Source organism: Pleurodeles waltl, chromosome 8 (genome assembly GCF_031143425.1).
Source record: "Pleurodeles waltl isolate 20211129_DDA chromosome 8, aPleWal1.hap1.20221129, whole genome shotgun sequence".
Lineage (NCBI taxonomy): Eukaryota > Metazoa > Chordata > Amphibia > Caudata > Salamandridae > Pleurodeles > Pleurodeles waltl.
Window position 1 is genome coordinate 1,436,929,184 of NC_090447.1, and position 15,457 is coordinate 1,436,944,640.

Genomic DNA, 15,457 nt, shown 5'->3' on the forward strand with positions numbered 1-15,457 from the left:
ATTGCTCCATCTTTAGGTTAAAGCCAGTAGTACAGGACAAACTTTGCTGCTGGGAATGTGTGAAAAACATAAAGACACAGATTTACTAACCTTTCATGCAATGCAGTAAGGTAACTTGCTTTGCTGCGTTGTGTGAAAGGGAGAGAGCATAAATGCAGCAGATCTACCAAGATATGGTGCACCTCTGCTTTCTCATAGGGCTAGCACTTCAGACAGCCTAGTGCCAATGCAGTCACCCTTGCTCCATAGTGCAAGGGTGCTGTGTTTCGGACTGGATATTGTTTTTTTATGAGGAAAGGGATACCTTGCTGCACAAAAACAATCCTTAGAGGCACATTCCTATTTTAATTTTTGCTCTAGAATGCAGCACACATGGAAAGTGGAATTAATAAGTAGAAATAAAGGTCTTTTTCCTCATTATCCTTCTCTCCGGTAGGTGCACCGCTTTGGCACAAACTCAAGTTAACTGCCTTTAGTAACTCTTGGTTTGCATCAAAATACATTGGTGCATGCATGGCAGTTCCCATGCTCCACCCATGTAAAGCTTATCCCACGCAGGGTAATGCAAGGCCACAAAAGTTGTTGCGTTCCTCTGTGGTTGAAAAGTGATACAGAGCCACTTTAGAACTTGTGTTATCTTGTGTTGACTTGTATGGTGCAGCAAAAGTGCAAGTGCATAGTAAATCTGGTCCAAAGTTTTGCACTGCTTTCCAACTCATGCTCTCAAACCCAAACAACTTCTCCTAACTTTCGCAGAACTCAAATCTGTTGCTAAGTTATGTTCAACAGGAAACTGCTCTGCTTAGTTGACCAAGTAATCTCCTTGGGTTAGGAGAACTGATGTAAACCATCATCAAAGTTTGGTAAAGAAATTGACCAGTTTTAAAAGACATGTCCACTTAAAAGATAATGTTAGAAAGCACTAACCTTGTTCTTTGCATTCAACAGGTGAGATGCACTTTCCGTACCTCACCACAGCCATTGCTGACCACACACAGTATAATATATGAAACAAATATTAGAACTGAAGAAAGGGGAATGGTATCAGAGAGAAAACATGGACTCCGGATATCACTTCTCTGCCATGTCACTCTGCAGTGTCCGGATATCTGCAGGTTAGAATGGGTATTAAAGGCAAATAAGAGTCCTTAGTAATCTGCATGATGTTTAGCACAGTGATTCCCAACCTTTTGACTTCTGTGGACCCCCACTTTATCATTTCTGGAATCCGGGGACCCCCTCGGAATCATTGCTGGAATCCAGGGACCCCCCCCCCCAATGAGTCATTACTGAAAGCTGGGGAACTAATCTGTTAATATTATTTAATTTTCTAAACAGTTGCGGACCCCCTGAGGATGCTTCACGGACCCCCAGGGGTCCCTGGACCACAGGTTGGGAACCACTGGCTTTAGCATATACATTTCTCAAAGTGACAGTGATATACTTGGAAGCTATCTCTGTGTAGGCAACTCTTTATTTTCTTGATATGAAGCTGACTTTCTGAAAATGAAATGTAGCAAAACAAAAGTGATCAATAAAATGCCTATTGATTGTCCTCCTTACTGGCAAGATAGCGAACCCCATCTTCATATAAAAGCACTTTCTGGTATAAATTGGCTTAGATCTGATTTTGTCTTCGCACAACTGAAATAAGAATTATCATTCATTAACAATCTGTGTTTCCTAAGCTAACCTCACATATATATATTTTTGCTACTGAAATACTGTTTGTATTTGAAATTCAAATTATATATATAAACATTTTAATTAATGTTGTTAGATATTGAAATCCCTCTGTTACTTCACAAAAAATTAACAAGAAACGCAAATCTTAAAGTCTTTGATCAAGTTTAAGGGCCTCATTGCGAGTGTGGCGGTCTGAGGCCTGCCACACTCGCTTTGACAGTCAGACCGCAACACTCCAGGCAGTCCAACCGGCACAACCCTGGCAGGCAGACCTGCCAGGGGACCACTGTCACTGCAGGGAACATTGTTCCCTGCAGGCTGACGGCATTCTGAGTTGTACTCAGCCACAGCGACGCTGAATTCAGCGTCACCATGCTGATTACAACTCAGCTTTCCGCCAGCCTTTCCATGGCGGTCACAATGGAAAGGCTGGCAGAAAACAGCGCTGGGGGCCCCCCTGCCCAGCACCATCAGAATGTGCACTGTCTGCTTTTCAGACAATGCACATTCCAATGGTGCTGGTGTGCTACGGTATTGGTCTCAGCTCCTTTAAGGGAGCAGAGACGAATACCGTAGCACTGTTCCCGCAGGTCAGCCTGGCGGGAATGGCGTAATACAATGTTCCCACCGGTCAGCCCAGCAGGAACATTGTAATACGCATGGGGGGCGTCCTCCCCACAAGTTTGGCGTTCGGCTCGTCCAACCGCCAAACTCGTAATGAGTCCCTTAGTGTCTACATTTGAACATAGTTTAAGTTAATTTTTCACTCTACTAAATATCTACTTGAATAGTTCTCTGAATCCATCATATCATTCAACAGACTCCCAGGGGAAAAGATTGTTCTTCAAGATGAATCCCTGAAGCAAAGGTCAAGGCGGCAGTAACATTGTAGCTCAATTGCTTAGCAATGATGCCCTGAAACACAAGAAAAGTTATTCACCATCTAAAATTGCTGCTGCCATCTCCCACTTTTGTGAGAGCCCAGGGGCCTCTGGGAATGTAGCTTGTTGTCTTCTGGCATCATGTAGTGGAACCTCCCTGAATGTGAAGACCTTCTCTGGGTAGCAGCAACACTTGATGCATACTGGCAGCCTCTCCAACCAGAAAATGTATTGAGTGGTGGTGAGGGTGGACCCTGGTGCCTCTACATTCATCTCATAGCCAGTGGGAAGTCCTGCCTATTCACAGATAAAACACCAACTAGTAGCAACATTAAGCAACGTATCATGTCACCAACAGAAAATATCTATGGGATCATTTTAACCATGTGTTAAGTGACATCATTGAAATGTTAACGTGCAATAACTGCCAAACGTGCATCTGATTCAATTGGATAATGTTTAAAAAAAATTTAAATGTATTTTTTTAAATTTACAAATGAAAGACAATAAAGATAAACATCAGCTCTTCAAAATGTTACATAGTCATATTACAAGCACATGACTTTGTCAGCATAATTAATGTATTAATTCTTTAATTTCTTCCAACAACAATTATCTTCTCTTTTACTAACATGTACATAGAACCTCAACTCTGCATTCGCATGCATTTACCCACGGATTTTGATGCAACCTCTGATTTTCTAAGGTTGTTAAACCTGGGATTGCGTCGGATTGGTACGCCTTCCCAACAGAGACACAACGAGAAGAAATATCTCTATTTCTCATTGTTATTTCCTCTTTCTATGTATGCTGCAGAGGAAAATGTTCCAGAGGATTGTTTTTGTACAGAAAAGTCTCTTCCTGCACAAAAACAATCTTGCTTGTAACACAAACACCCTTGCACCATGGCACAAGGGTGCCTGTGCTGGCGCTATGCAGCACTCAGTGTGCAGGTGCAAGCAGAGAGCAGAAATGTGTTATGTCTTATTAGATATGGTGCATTTCTGTTGTCTCTCTGTCATGCAACGCAGTACAGCAAGTTGTTTTGCTGCGTTGCGTTGCATGACTTTTTGAAAAATCTGCCCTTTAGCCCAAACCCACATCACTATACTAGTTCCTTCGGCTCCCAAGTTGTTCTCATTGTCCACTGTGTTCAGAACTCTGCAGTAAAAAGTGACACAACGCACCCATATGTCCTTAAGGTTGGTTGCTTCTGGTATGTTTGTTGTAAAGTTCAAGTTGTTCACCGCAGTACGTCATGAATGTCAATGACCGTTTTAGTGCTGAAGATCCGACATGCCCCAAGTGCTGCACCACCAGACGTTTAGACAAAGGCAGTGCCAGGGCTGTGAATTTACATGTGTGAGGGATTCTCTGCACCTACTGCAATAGTGTGATTAGAGGTGATGTCAGTATAGGGATTACAGTTATTTTCTATATGGTGTCTATTACCTGTTCACAGAAAAGCTCAGTATGTCATTTAAAGGGAGGTCATCCTAATCCTTTGCAGAATTTGAAAGGCAATATGGACTCAAAGTGATTGGGAAGAGCCATTCTCTAAAAAAGGATAGCATTAGCACTACTCTATTACACTATCCTGAGCCCACATCTTTACACCTGACCGTTTGACCCAGGAGCATCCCTTTCAACGACCCACTCCCTACACACACATCTATGTGTGTGTGTGTCCCACGCTGTGAGGACCGGTTCGGTCCTCATAGCGTGGGTAAACACTATCAGTTCAAGACCAACACTATTCTTGTACGGACCGGTGCGTTATGAGGAATGGCCCCTGTAGTGTGTTTAAGTAGTTCCGAGCGGGCGTATCAACAAACTAACAGTGCAGTTTTATTTGCCTCTGTCCGCTTTATAACCTTCCCTATTATCAAAGAGTGTGTGGAGTTAGAATAGTAAATACACACTTCATTATGGTCAATGGTCGGTCCTCAATAATATTTAACGGGGGATATTGGAGGGTTGGAATATATATATATATATCTCCCCCAAATATACCACGAGTATACAACGAAGGCTGGCGGAATCATTCTTTGATGAACATGTGGCAAACCACAGGAAGGCTTACAAAAGAAAGCCCTTAATATATAATGACGCAATGCGTATAATGGACTCTATATATACAGTTACTTTTGTTCTGCCTGCTCTTCAGTTCACTGATTATTAGTACCGCTAGGTTCTCCGTTACCTAGGATGCACTTATTCCGCACTTCCGCCCGTTTCTCGCTACCAGACCGAGGTCGCCCACTCCTACCTGGAACGATCAATCCTCGGTGTCGCCCTTCCATCACCTGATATGTTTGCTAACACCGTTATGAAGGCCCTCAGGTTGAGTTAAAAATAGAAATAATATTGTGTTCTTTTGCCAGAGGACGGGCCTCTCTGGGACAGGCTACCCACAAGGCCGCAGTGTGATTAAATATTATTACCGGATTTTACCTCACTCTACTGGCGAGCCGCCGCCATCTTTCCTCTAGACTAGCGAAAGAGCGCAATTACATTTTGTGCAATAAACATGGCCTCCGGGCTTCCACAGCGCGTTAGGAATGCGATCTCAATTTATTTAAGAACAGCTAACGGGTGAAAAACGCTCTTCCTTACCCGATGCAAGCGGAGCCTTTGAGAATAGGGATTGATAGTCTGAGCGAAACAAAGGAAAATCTGAGAGCAAATTGGAGATAGTGAAGAGAATGGAAGACGAGTTAGAGGTGGAAAGGGAAACCAAGTGGAAACTAGTTTGGGATGGAGAATGGGGCAGAGGGGGATGGAAAGATAACGGATGGAAATAGGGGAGTGTGAAAGGGGTAAAGTTGCAAGATACAGAGGAAAGAAGAGAAACATAGGGGCATATTTACAAGCCTCTTGGGCAGCCTAGCATAATTTTTTTTATGCTAAGGTGGCCTTTCCCCCGCGTAATATTTACAAAGTGGCGCAATGCATGCATTGCACCTCTTTGTAACCCTTTGCTCCACATTATGCCTGCGCCTGGCACAATGTATGCAAGGGAGCGTTCCCCCGTTAGGAGGCCCAAACAAAATGACGCAGTGAAATTACAAGATTTCACTGCACCATTTTTTCCATCATTAACACCTGCTTAGAGCAGGCATTAAAAGGACGCACCCTTTGAGATCAACGGGCCTCCCTGTGCTTTTCTGTACTAGCGTCATAATTTCTGACACTAGTGCAGCAAAGTGCCACAATAGCATCAAAATTTTTTACACTATTGTCCCAATGACCGCCATGGTTTGCGGTATTGTAAATACGGCAAAACCATGGTGTTGTTAGGTGGAGGTAGGGGCACGCAAGAACACTGGCACATTCGGGGAGATGCACCACTTTCCTGTAAATATGCTCCATAGAGTGCGGCTGTACGAGGAACCTGGGAAAGAGTGAAACGTGAAAGGTAGCTTAAATGTGAGGAAAAGAGTGGAAGGGGCTGGATATTCTCAATAAATTATGCAGCTGTACCGGTGAAGGGAGTGAAGCGATCCAGGAAAGCAGGAGCCCAGCTAATTGTTAGTGCAGCGGGTGCCATGGCGCTGGTGTCCAGGGATACGTAAAGGCCAGTACACCCCAATTTCTGCTTTAATTTTACTACCTAGTCACTTTGATAGGGCAAATATTTTCTGTATGTGCATTACAGCCTGTGGCGGGCTTCCTAGGGATACTGATCTACTGTCCTCGTTGTGTTGCCTGTGATTTCAAATGGGGCGTAAAAACTGCACCTCTCTGGCATTCACTGAGATACATATCATGCAGCTATTAAGCTTTTATAAGGTGGCCATTCCATTCTCCAGGGTGGTGCACTGACAGTGGACATTCCATCATATTTTTTCTTCTTTTGTGATTCACTTCCTTATTCATTTTTTAACAAAATCACATCCAAATGAAAGAGAGGCCTGTGGCCTAATGTAAAAAAATCACCTGACTAATAGTGAGCAATTAAGATTTCCCTAAGATGCAAGCAAACATCAAAGCACCCGGCAGGCCTCTACAGATCACAATGAAACAACACCAGGCCCTTGAAACACTTCCCTTGACCCCCAATTTGCAGAGCATATCTGCTTCCCACAAAAACTGTCCTCCCCTATGGGAAGATGGCTGAAAAGACAGGTGGGAAGAAGCACCACTGTTAAATAAGTGACACCCCCACAAGGAGCAAAAAGGGAAAGAAAATGTAATGCTACATGTGCCTCTTATACCAAGTGATCCTGATCCTGCTCTCAACATCCCCTGAGGGATCATTTCATGTAGTGGGTCATCCCCCAGTTTCCATCACCCTACCCTGCCTGTCTCACCCAGCTCAGTGAACATGGGCTGCTTCGCTGATCACGCCTATGCATTCACCCCCTACATACCGATGGTGGAGCCTTCCCCCTCATGTCAGGCGGTAGAACCAGATGTAAGATATTCCCCCGATCCTCCTCAGAAAGTGGCCAATACATCAAGGTTCAAGAAGGCATATAAAGAGGCCCCAGATACAGTCAAATGTATGGAATTGGTCTTCTAGCTTGTAAATGTGCCTTTCAAAAGTGGCCAGACTAAACAGCTTGGTTGTCCAATCCACATGTGTAGGTACTAGTAGAGTATGCCAATGGTGGAGCATACTACTTATTCCCACCATGAGTGCCATTCACATCCACCGGCGCCAGTAGGAGGCAGCTTCCTCCAAGCTGAGTATATCATGTAGTACTGCAAGTTGTGCCATTCTTCAAAGTGTTAAAGGCTAGTATCATTTAAAGTTCCCCAAACCCTGAAGTTGGGCGCAGGACCACAGAATATGACCAAGACCACAAAATATGAAATAAGTCATGTTCCCATTTAGTTCACCTCCAACAGCTGTTCCCGGGTGCTAGCATAACCTTTCGAACTTTACACTGTGTCCAGTATCAGTTACACAACATTTTGAATTACATGTATTTTAATTGAGCTGTCCACAAGAACTGGTCATGATGTTCTAAATGATGGCGAAGTCCTCATCATTTTATTGCACCACAATGTAGTGCAGTGTATTGTGCCACAAAGCTTATCTGCCAATATTCCTTTGATTCCAAATTAGTTTGTTTGGAATACAAAGAGTCAATAAGTATCTGGTAGAGATTGGTGATCAAACCTCTAGACCTACCCCACATCTTTAAATATTTCTGAATTGGCAAATCGGGTACCAATACAGTGTTTGGCTTAATCTGACTTCTCAAACAGTGCTATTGTTGGTGATAGCACCACAATTGGGAGATGGGCACAGTGTATGTGGTACTGAGTGTATCAAAAGAGCCCTAATGCAGGGTGCACTATACCACAGGTGAGGGCATAGCTGCATGAACAATATGGCCCTACAGTGTCTATCCCATTCTTAGACATTGTAAGTGCAGTGTAGGCATTTTGAGTATATGGTCTGGGAATTTGTCATTACGAACTCCACAGCTCCATAATGGCTTCACTGAATACTGGGACATTTAGAATCAAACTTCTCAGCACAATACACCTACACCAGTGTGGGATTTATTGAAAAATGCACACAGAGGGCATCTTAGAGATGTCCCCTGTATGTGAGCCAAACTGCTAGTGTAGGACTGACCGGTCTGTGCCAGCCTGCTACTTTCGGACAAGTTTCCGACCACATGGGGTGAGTGCCTTTGTGCATTCTGTGGTCAGAAACAAAGCCTGTCCTGGGTGGAGGTGCTTCACACCTCCTCCCTACAGGAACTGTAAAACCTGGCGGTGAGCCCCAAAGGCTCAAGCCTCTTGTTACAGTGCCCCAGGGCACCCCAGCTAGTGGAGATGCCCGCCCCCCAGACAAAGCCCCACGTTTGGCGGCAAGTCCGACGGGAAAGTTAGGGAAAACAGGGAGGAGTGACCCCCCCAAGCCAGGACCACCCCTAAGGTGTCCAGAGCTGGGGTGACCTCCTCCCTGCAGAATCCTCCATCTTGGTTTGGAGGACAAGGACCAATAGGATTAGGTTTGTTCACCCCCCCAAAGGGAGTGGGCACAAGGAGGGTGTAGCCACCCTCAGGGCCAGTAGCCATTGGCTACTACCCTCTGACCCCTAAAACGCCCCTAAATCTAGGATTTAAGTGCCTCCCTGAACCCAGCTCACCAGATTCCCGGCCACCTAACAAGAAGAAGGAGGACTGCTAAGCTGAAAACCCAAGCAGAGAAGAAGGAAGACAACAACTGCTTTTGCCCCAGCCCTACCGGCCTGTCTCCTGCTTCAAAGAACCTGCAAAAGAACAGTGACGTGTCCAGAGGGCCCAGCAATCTCTGCCCAACTCCAGAGGACTACCCTGCACCCCAAAGGACCAACTCCTGAGGACAGCGGCTCTAAGAAAAACTACAATCAAGGACTCCCACCTCACTCTAGATGTGTGAGTCTTGACCCCTGTGCACCCAACGCCCACAGCCCGTGTCCAGGTTGTCCACCCATCAAGAGAGGGTCCCCAGGTGATTGTGAGCAAGTGCCCACCCTGGGTTGACCTCTCCACCCCTCCACGACGATGCCTGCAGAGGGAATACTGTGGACCCCCTCCCCGCGAAGCTCTGGACAAAGATATCCGACGCCTAAAGGCACACTGCACCCGCAGCCCCCAGGCCTTGGAGAACCCAGTCCCCAGTGTCTCTACATTCAGCAGGCGACCCTCCTCCCTGTCCAACTGGTGGTGTGTCCGAGACACCCCCCGGGACCTCGCCTGCAGCCTCTGAATGACCCTCGGGGTCTCCTCATAGACCAGCATTGAAAACACGCCGTCCTTGTTTGCACCCTGCACTCGGCCGCTCCTGTGCCGCTGAGGGTGTGTGTTTAGTGCCTACTTGTGTCCCTTTCAGTGCTCTTCTAGCCCCCCCTAGTCTGCCCTCCGAGCCATGGGTACTTACCTGCAGGCAGACCTGATTCCGAGTACCCCCTGTCTCCATAGGATCCCACGGTAAATTTGCTCAACTTTGACCTCTGCACCCAATTGGCCCCATGTTGCTGGTGGTGGGTGTTTGGGGTTAACTTGAACTCCAACCGGTGGACTTCCTAAACCCCGGAGACTGAAACTGTAAATGCTGTACTTACCTGTAAAACAATCTAACATTTCTTCCCCCAAGGAACTGTTTCTGAAAATTGTACTGTGTCCATTTTTAAAACAGATTATTGCCAATAATTAAAAAACTGTATTACTTATCTATTTTAAACAAAGTACCGTTGATACCTGTGTGAAATACAAAACTTTTAAGGTACTTACCTGCAACTTGAATCTTGTGGTTCTAAAAATAAACTAAGAAAGTATATTTTTGCTATATAAAAACCATTGCTCTGGAGTTAAGTCATTGAGTGTGTGATTCTTCTATTGTATGTATGCACAACAAATGTTTTGCACTACCCTCTAATAAGCCTAGCTATGCGACCATACTATCACAAAAGAGAACATTAGTATTATCTATTTGAGCCTCTGTTAAGCCTCTGGGGAACCCCTGAACTCTGTGCACACTACATCTCCCTTTGATATAGTATATACAGAGCCAGTTGTAGGGAGAGGAATTGGCATCATGCCCAAAATATAATTAAGCTGAGTGACCAGCGCCATTCTCAGTGCTTGGGGGGCCCTCATAAGGTGAGCTGCAATGCTAACCATCAACGAAAGTCACAATCCTTCTTAGCCAATTGTAGTTGAATATTGTCAATTACTATATTTACCAACCACTTTTTGAAGAGGACCTCTAGGTACTTCAGGCGAGAGGCTTTCTAGGTGCAACCATACTCACCACCCCTGCACCTGGCCATGTGTGTGGTTATAGGAGCTCCTCACCTTTACCTCAGTTGATCCTATATTTTGAAAAAATGGAAAAGTCATCAATAAGAGCCATAAGGGGTGGTGTGGAGTAATCTGGGTCACTAAGGGGCAGGAGCATGTCTGTCATCAGTATACAACATTATCTTGACCAGGCCACTGGGGTTGTCTACATTTTGTATGATGGCTGCTGCACTAGATCCAGCGTCAACAGGAGCAGATGTAGCATACACCCCTGCTGGTTGCCAAAGACCAACAGCATGTATCCCCAACTGAGCCGTGGGATTGGGGCAAAGGCATCAGACCTTCTGCAGGAAATCTGACCCGAGGCCTGCCCATTCCAGAGTGCCAAAAAGATAAGCCAATTCCACCCTGTCAAAAGCTTTCTATGCATCAAGGGATAAAAGGATCTTGTAATCAATGTCCGTCCTCACCTGCCAAAGAACATTAACCAGGCCCATCCATGGTTCTGAGATTTTTGGCCAAGAGCACACCTATGAATCATGTATGAGGCTCAAAAGGACTTTTTTGATTCGGGTCACAAGCACTTTGGCCAGTAGCTTCATCTCAGTATTCAATAGTAATATTGGTCTGTAACAGGAAACAACCTTTACACGCAGTCTTTACCACGCATTACAGCTACCACAAAGTCATTACAACACATATGCCTTTAATACACTATGCCTTTACCACGCATATACATTTATCATGAATGCCTTTATCACACATGCCTTTACCATGCACATCTTTTACCATGCATTATTGGGTAAGTAAATAGGTAAGAATATGTTAAGTGTAGAAAGGTGTCTGTTTTAATAATTTGTGCGTATTGCAGACAAATCTATCTATCTATCTATCTATCTATCTATCTATCTATCTATCTATCTATCTATCTATCTATCTGTTTTTCTTATAGGGTTATTTATAAGTTATTGGGTAAGTATGTAGGTTAGAAGATGTAAGTATAGACAGGTGTCTGTTAAAAAATGTTTGTGTGTATTGGGAAATATTTTTAAAATATTTATATATGCTTTATTTTATTTATAGGTTTAAAATGAAGATATATAGTTATATATAATAATAATTTAGAAAAGAATTATAAAATTAACAAAACAAAGTGTTAAGGGTCGGATGTAAACACTATAGGAGTATCAGGTGGGGCAGTGTATTAATGCTCAAGTTTTAACTTAAAACATGAGTAATAAGATTTAGAATATGAATGTACAGGCTTTTTAATGTTAAAAGTGTAAAAAAAAATTGAAAACTAGAAAACTTACCTTTAAGGGCAGGATTTAAGGGATTTAGGTGTGTTAGTTGGGGAAGTGTATTAATACTCTGATATTAACCTAAATGCCTGCGTATTCATTTTTAAAACATGAATTTGTAAGTTTTTTATGCTAACATATTTTTAACATTATTTTATTAACCCCTTCGCTGCCAGGCCTTTTCCCCTCCTGTGACGAGCCTTTTTTGGAGATTTGGGGCAGTTCGCGCTTAGGCCCTCATAACTTTTTCTCCACATAAGCTACCCATGCCAAATTTGCGTTTTTTTTTCCAACTTCCTAGGGATTCTAGAGGTACTCGGACTTTGTGGGTCCCCCTGAAGGAGACCAAGATATTAGCCATCATACAGCAAACATTTAGTTTTTTTTAAAAAGAAGGGAAAAAAGGGCTGCAGAAGAAGGCTTGTGTTGTTTTCCCTGAAAATGGCATCAACAAAGGGTTTGCAGTGGTAAAATCACCATCATCCCATCTTTCAGGAACAGGCAGACTTGAATTAGAAAACCCAATTTTTCAACACAATTTCGACATTTTACTAGGACATACCCCATCTTTACTATTTTTTGTGCTTTCAGCCTCCTTCCAGTTAGTGACAGAAATGGGTAAGAAACCAATGCTGAATCCCAGAAAGCTAAACATTTCTGAAAAGTAGACAACATTTTGAATTCAGCAAGTGGTCATTTGTGTAGATCCTACAAGTGTGTCCTACAGAAAATAACAGCTGAAATAAAAGAATATTGAAATTGAGGTGAAAAAAACAGCCATTTTTCCCCACGTTTTACTCTGTAACTTTTTCCTAGGATGTCATATTTTTTAAAGCAATATACCGTTACGTCTGCTGGAGTCTTCTGGTTATGGGGATATATAGGGCTTGTAGGTTCATCAAGAACCCTAGGTACCCAGAGACAATAAATGAGCTGCACCTTGCAATGGGTTTTCATTCTATACCGGGTATACAGCAATTAATTTGCTGAAATATAAAAAGTCAAAAATAGGTATCAAGAAAACCTGTGTATTTCCAAAATGAGCACAAGATAAGATGTTGAGAAGCAATGGTTATTTGCTTATCTTTGAATTCCGGGGTGCCCATACTAGCATGTGAATTACAGGGCATTTCTCAAATAGACGTCTTTTTTACACACTGTCTTACATTTGGAAGAAAAAAATGTGGAGAAAGATAAGGGGCAATAACCTATTCTGTGTTCCCCCAAGTCTCCCAATAAAAATGGTACCTCACTTGCGTGGGTAGGCCTAATGCTTGTGACAGGAAACACAAAATGGACACATCACATTTTTACATTGAAATCTGACATGTTCTTTGCAAAGTGCCTAGCTGTAGATTTTGGCCTCTAGCCCAGCCAACACCTAGGGAAACCTAGCAAACCTGCGCTTTTTTTCAAAACAAGACACCTAGGGGAATCAAAGATGGGGTGACTTGTGGGGTTCTGATCAGGTTCTGTTACCCAGAATCCTTTGCAAACCTCCAAATTTGGCCAAAAAAACACTTTTTTCTCTCATTTCGGTGACAGAAAGTTCTGGAATCTGATAGGAGTCACAAATTTCCTTCCACCCAGCGTTCCCCCAAGTCTCCCGATAAAAATTGTACCTCACCGCGAAAGGAAATGCCCCAAAACACTATCTGGACACAGCAAAACTATCAAATACAAAACTACCTGTTTTTGCTGGGGGGGGCACCTGCATTTTTGGTACTGGGCTCAGCAGCCATCTAGGGAAACCTACCAAACCCAGACATTTCTGAAAACTAGACACCCGAGGGAGTCCAGGGAGGTGTGACTTGCATGGATCCCCCAATGTTTTCTTACCCAGAATCCTCAGAAAACCTTACATTTAGCTAAAAATCTAAATATTCCCACATTTCTGTGTGGGATCACCGGGACAGATTTCATACCACCCAACGTTCCCCTAAGACTCCAGGTAAAAATGATACCTCATTTGTGTAGGTGGGCCAAGTGCTTGTGACAGGGAAGAGCCAAAAACATGTCAAAATTGAGGGGGAACCTAAGCAGGTCCAAAGGGGCAGTATGAAAAAAACTGACAAGTGGAGCAGGATTTGTATCGGTGTAGATGAGACAATGCTGGGTGGTAGGAATTTTGAGGATTCCTGCAGATTCTGGAAGGTTACATCACAAAAATGTGGGAAAAATGTGTGATTTCCAGCAAAATTTGAGGTTTGCAGGGCATTGTGGGTAAGAAAATGGTGCGGGGTGCTTGTGATACACACCACCCTGGAATCACTCAGATGATTAGTTTTCAGATGTGCCTAGGTCTTGTGGATTCTTCTACATGGCAGCGTCCCAAAGTCCATAAAGTGCAGCCCTTACCATTCCAAGTGAGACGATTTTGATAGTTAGCCAAGCTCTCATGGCCCAAATGTAAAACCAAAACCCCAAATAATCAAATGTCCTCTTGCTTGCCGTGGGATAAGATGTTTTAGTGTGCAGGGGTAAGCTGAAAGACTGTTACCCCCTTCAGTTGGGGTGGGAGCATACCCAGGCCCATACTGGTTGGTAGCCACCACCCCACTCTTTTTTGTTTGTTTGTTTTTAATTCCCTGGCATCTAGTAGACTTTCTGCCCCCCGGGTGTGGATCAGGGGTAATTGCCCCATCTGCCCACTGGTGGGCAGAACAACTTTGGCCCAATTTATTGGGGTGGGGGTATGGCCATACCCCCACCCTCTTATTTTGGAAAAAAAATATTCCCTGGTGTCTGGTGGGCTTTCGGCCTTCCAAAAATAGGCCTATATGCCCCCAAATGGGGCAGATATGGCCAACAGCAATGTGCCCCCATGGGGAGTGACCCTTACCCAAGGAGCTACCCTCCTAAAGAAAACACACACATACACACACACACCTATCCCTGGTGCCTAAGTGGTTTCTGCCCCCGTGGGAAGAGCGGCCTAATAGAAATACGCCGATCTGCTCCCAAGAGGCGCAGAAATGGGCTAAAATAAATTTCCCCCCCCAGGGGAGCGACCCTTGCCGAAGGGGTTGCTCCTCTTGCGTGAAATTAGCATAAAAAAAACATCCCCGGTGCCTAGTGGTTTCTGCCCCCATGGAGGCAGATCGGCCTAATAAAAATAGGCCGATCTGTCCCCAAGGGGGGCAGAAATGGCCTAAATATAATCTGCCCCATAAAGGAGCAACCCTTGCCTAAGGGGTCGCTCGCCACCTCTAAAAAAAAACAAAAACAAAGATCCCTGAATAACAATAGGCCGATCTGCCCCGGGGGGCAAAAATGGCCTAAATACTTGGGGGCAGATCGGCCTAAATATAATTTGCGCCCTAGGGGAGCGACCCTTGCCTAAGGGGTCGCTCCCCACCTCTAAAAAACAAAAAAACAAACAAAATACATTTTAAAATAAGGATCCCTGGTGCCTAGAGGTTTCTACCCCACCTGGGGGCAGAACGGCCTAATACCAATACTTCATCAGATGTCACTGGGGGGAGGGGTGGGGGAAGGGGGTGGAAGGGGAAGGGCTTCCCATTCCATCCCTGCCTGGGGGGGGTGGGAGGGAAGCCCACGGATGGAGCGCTAGCGCTCCCTCCAAGCTCATGGCCGAGGATGTAATGCTTACGTCCTCGGCACAGGAGCACTGTGCCAGTGGACATAACCATTACGTCCTCGGCACAGAAGGGGTTAACTAGAAAAATAACCTTTGACTACGGGATGTAAGGGATATAGGGATATTGGGAGGGCAAGTGTATTAATGCTCAGATATCATTTTTAATTTCTGAGTATTCATTTTTATTTAATCTAAATACAAGTTGTTATAATATAGGGTTTGCAGTATTCTTTTTTTTA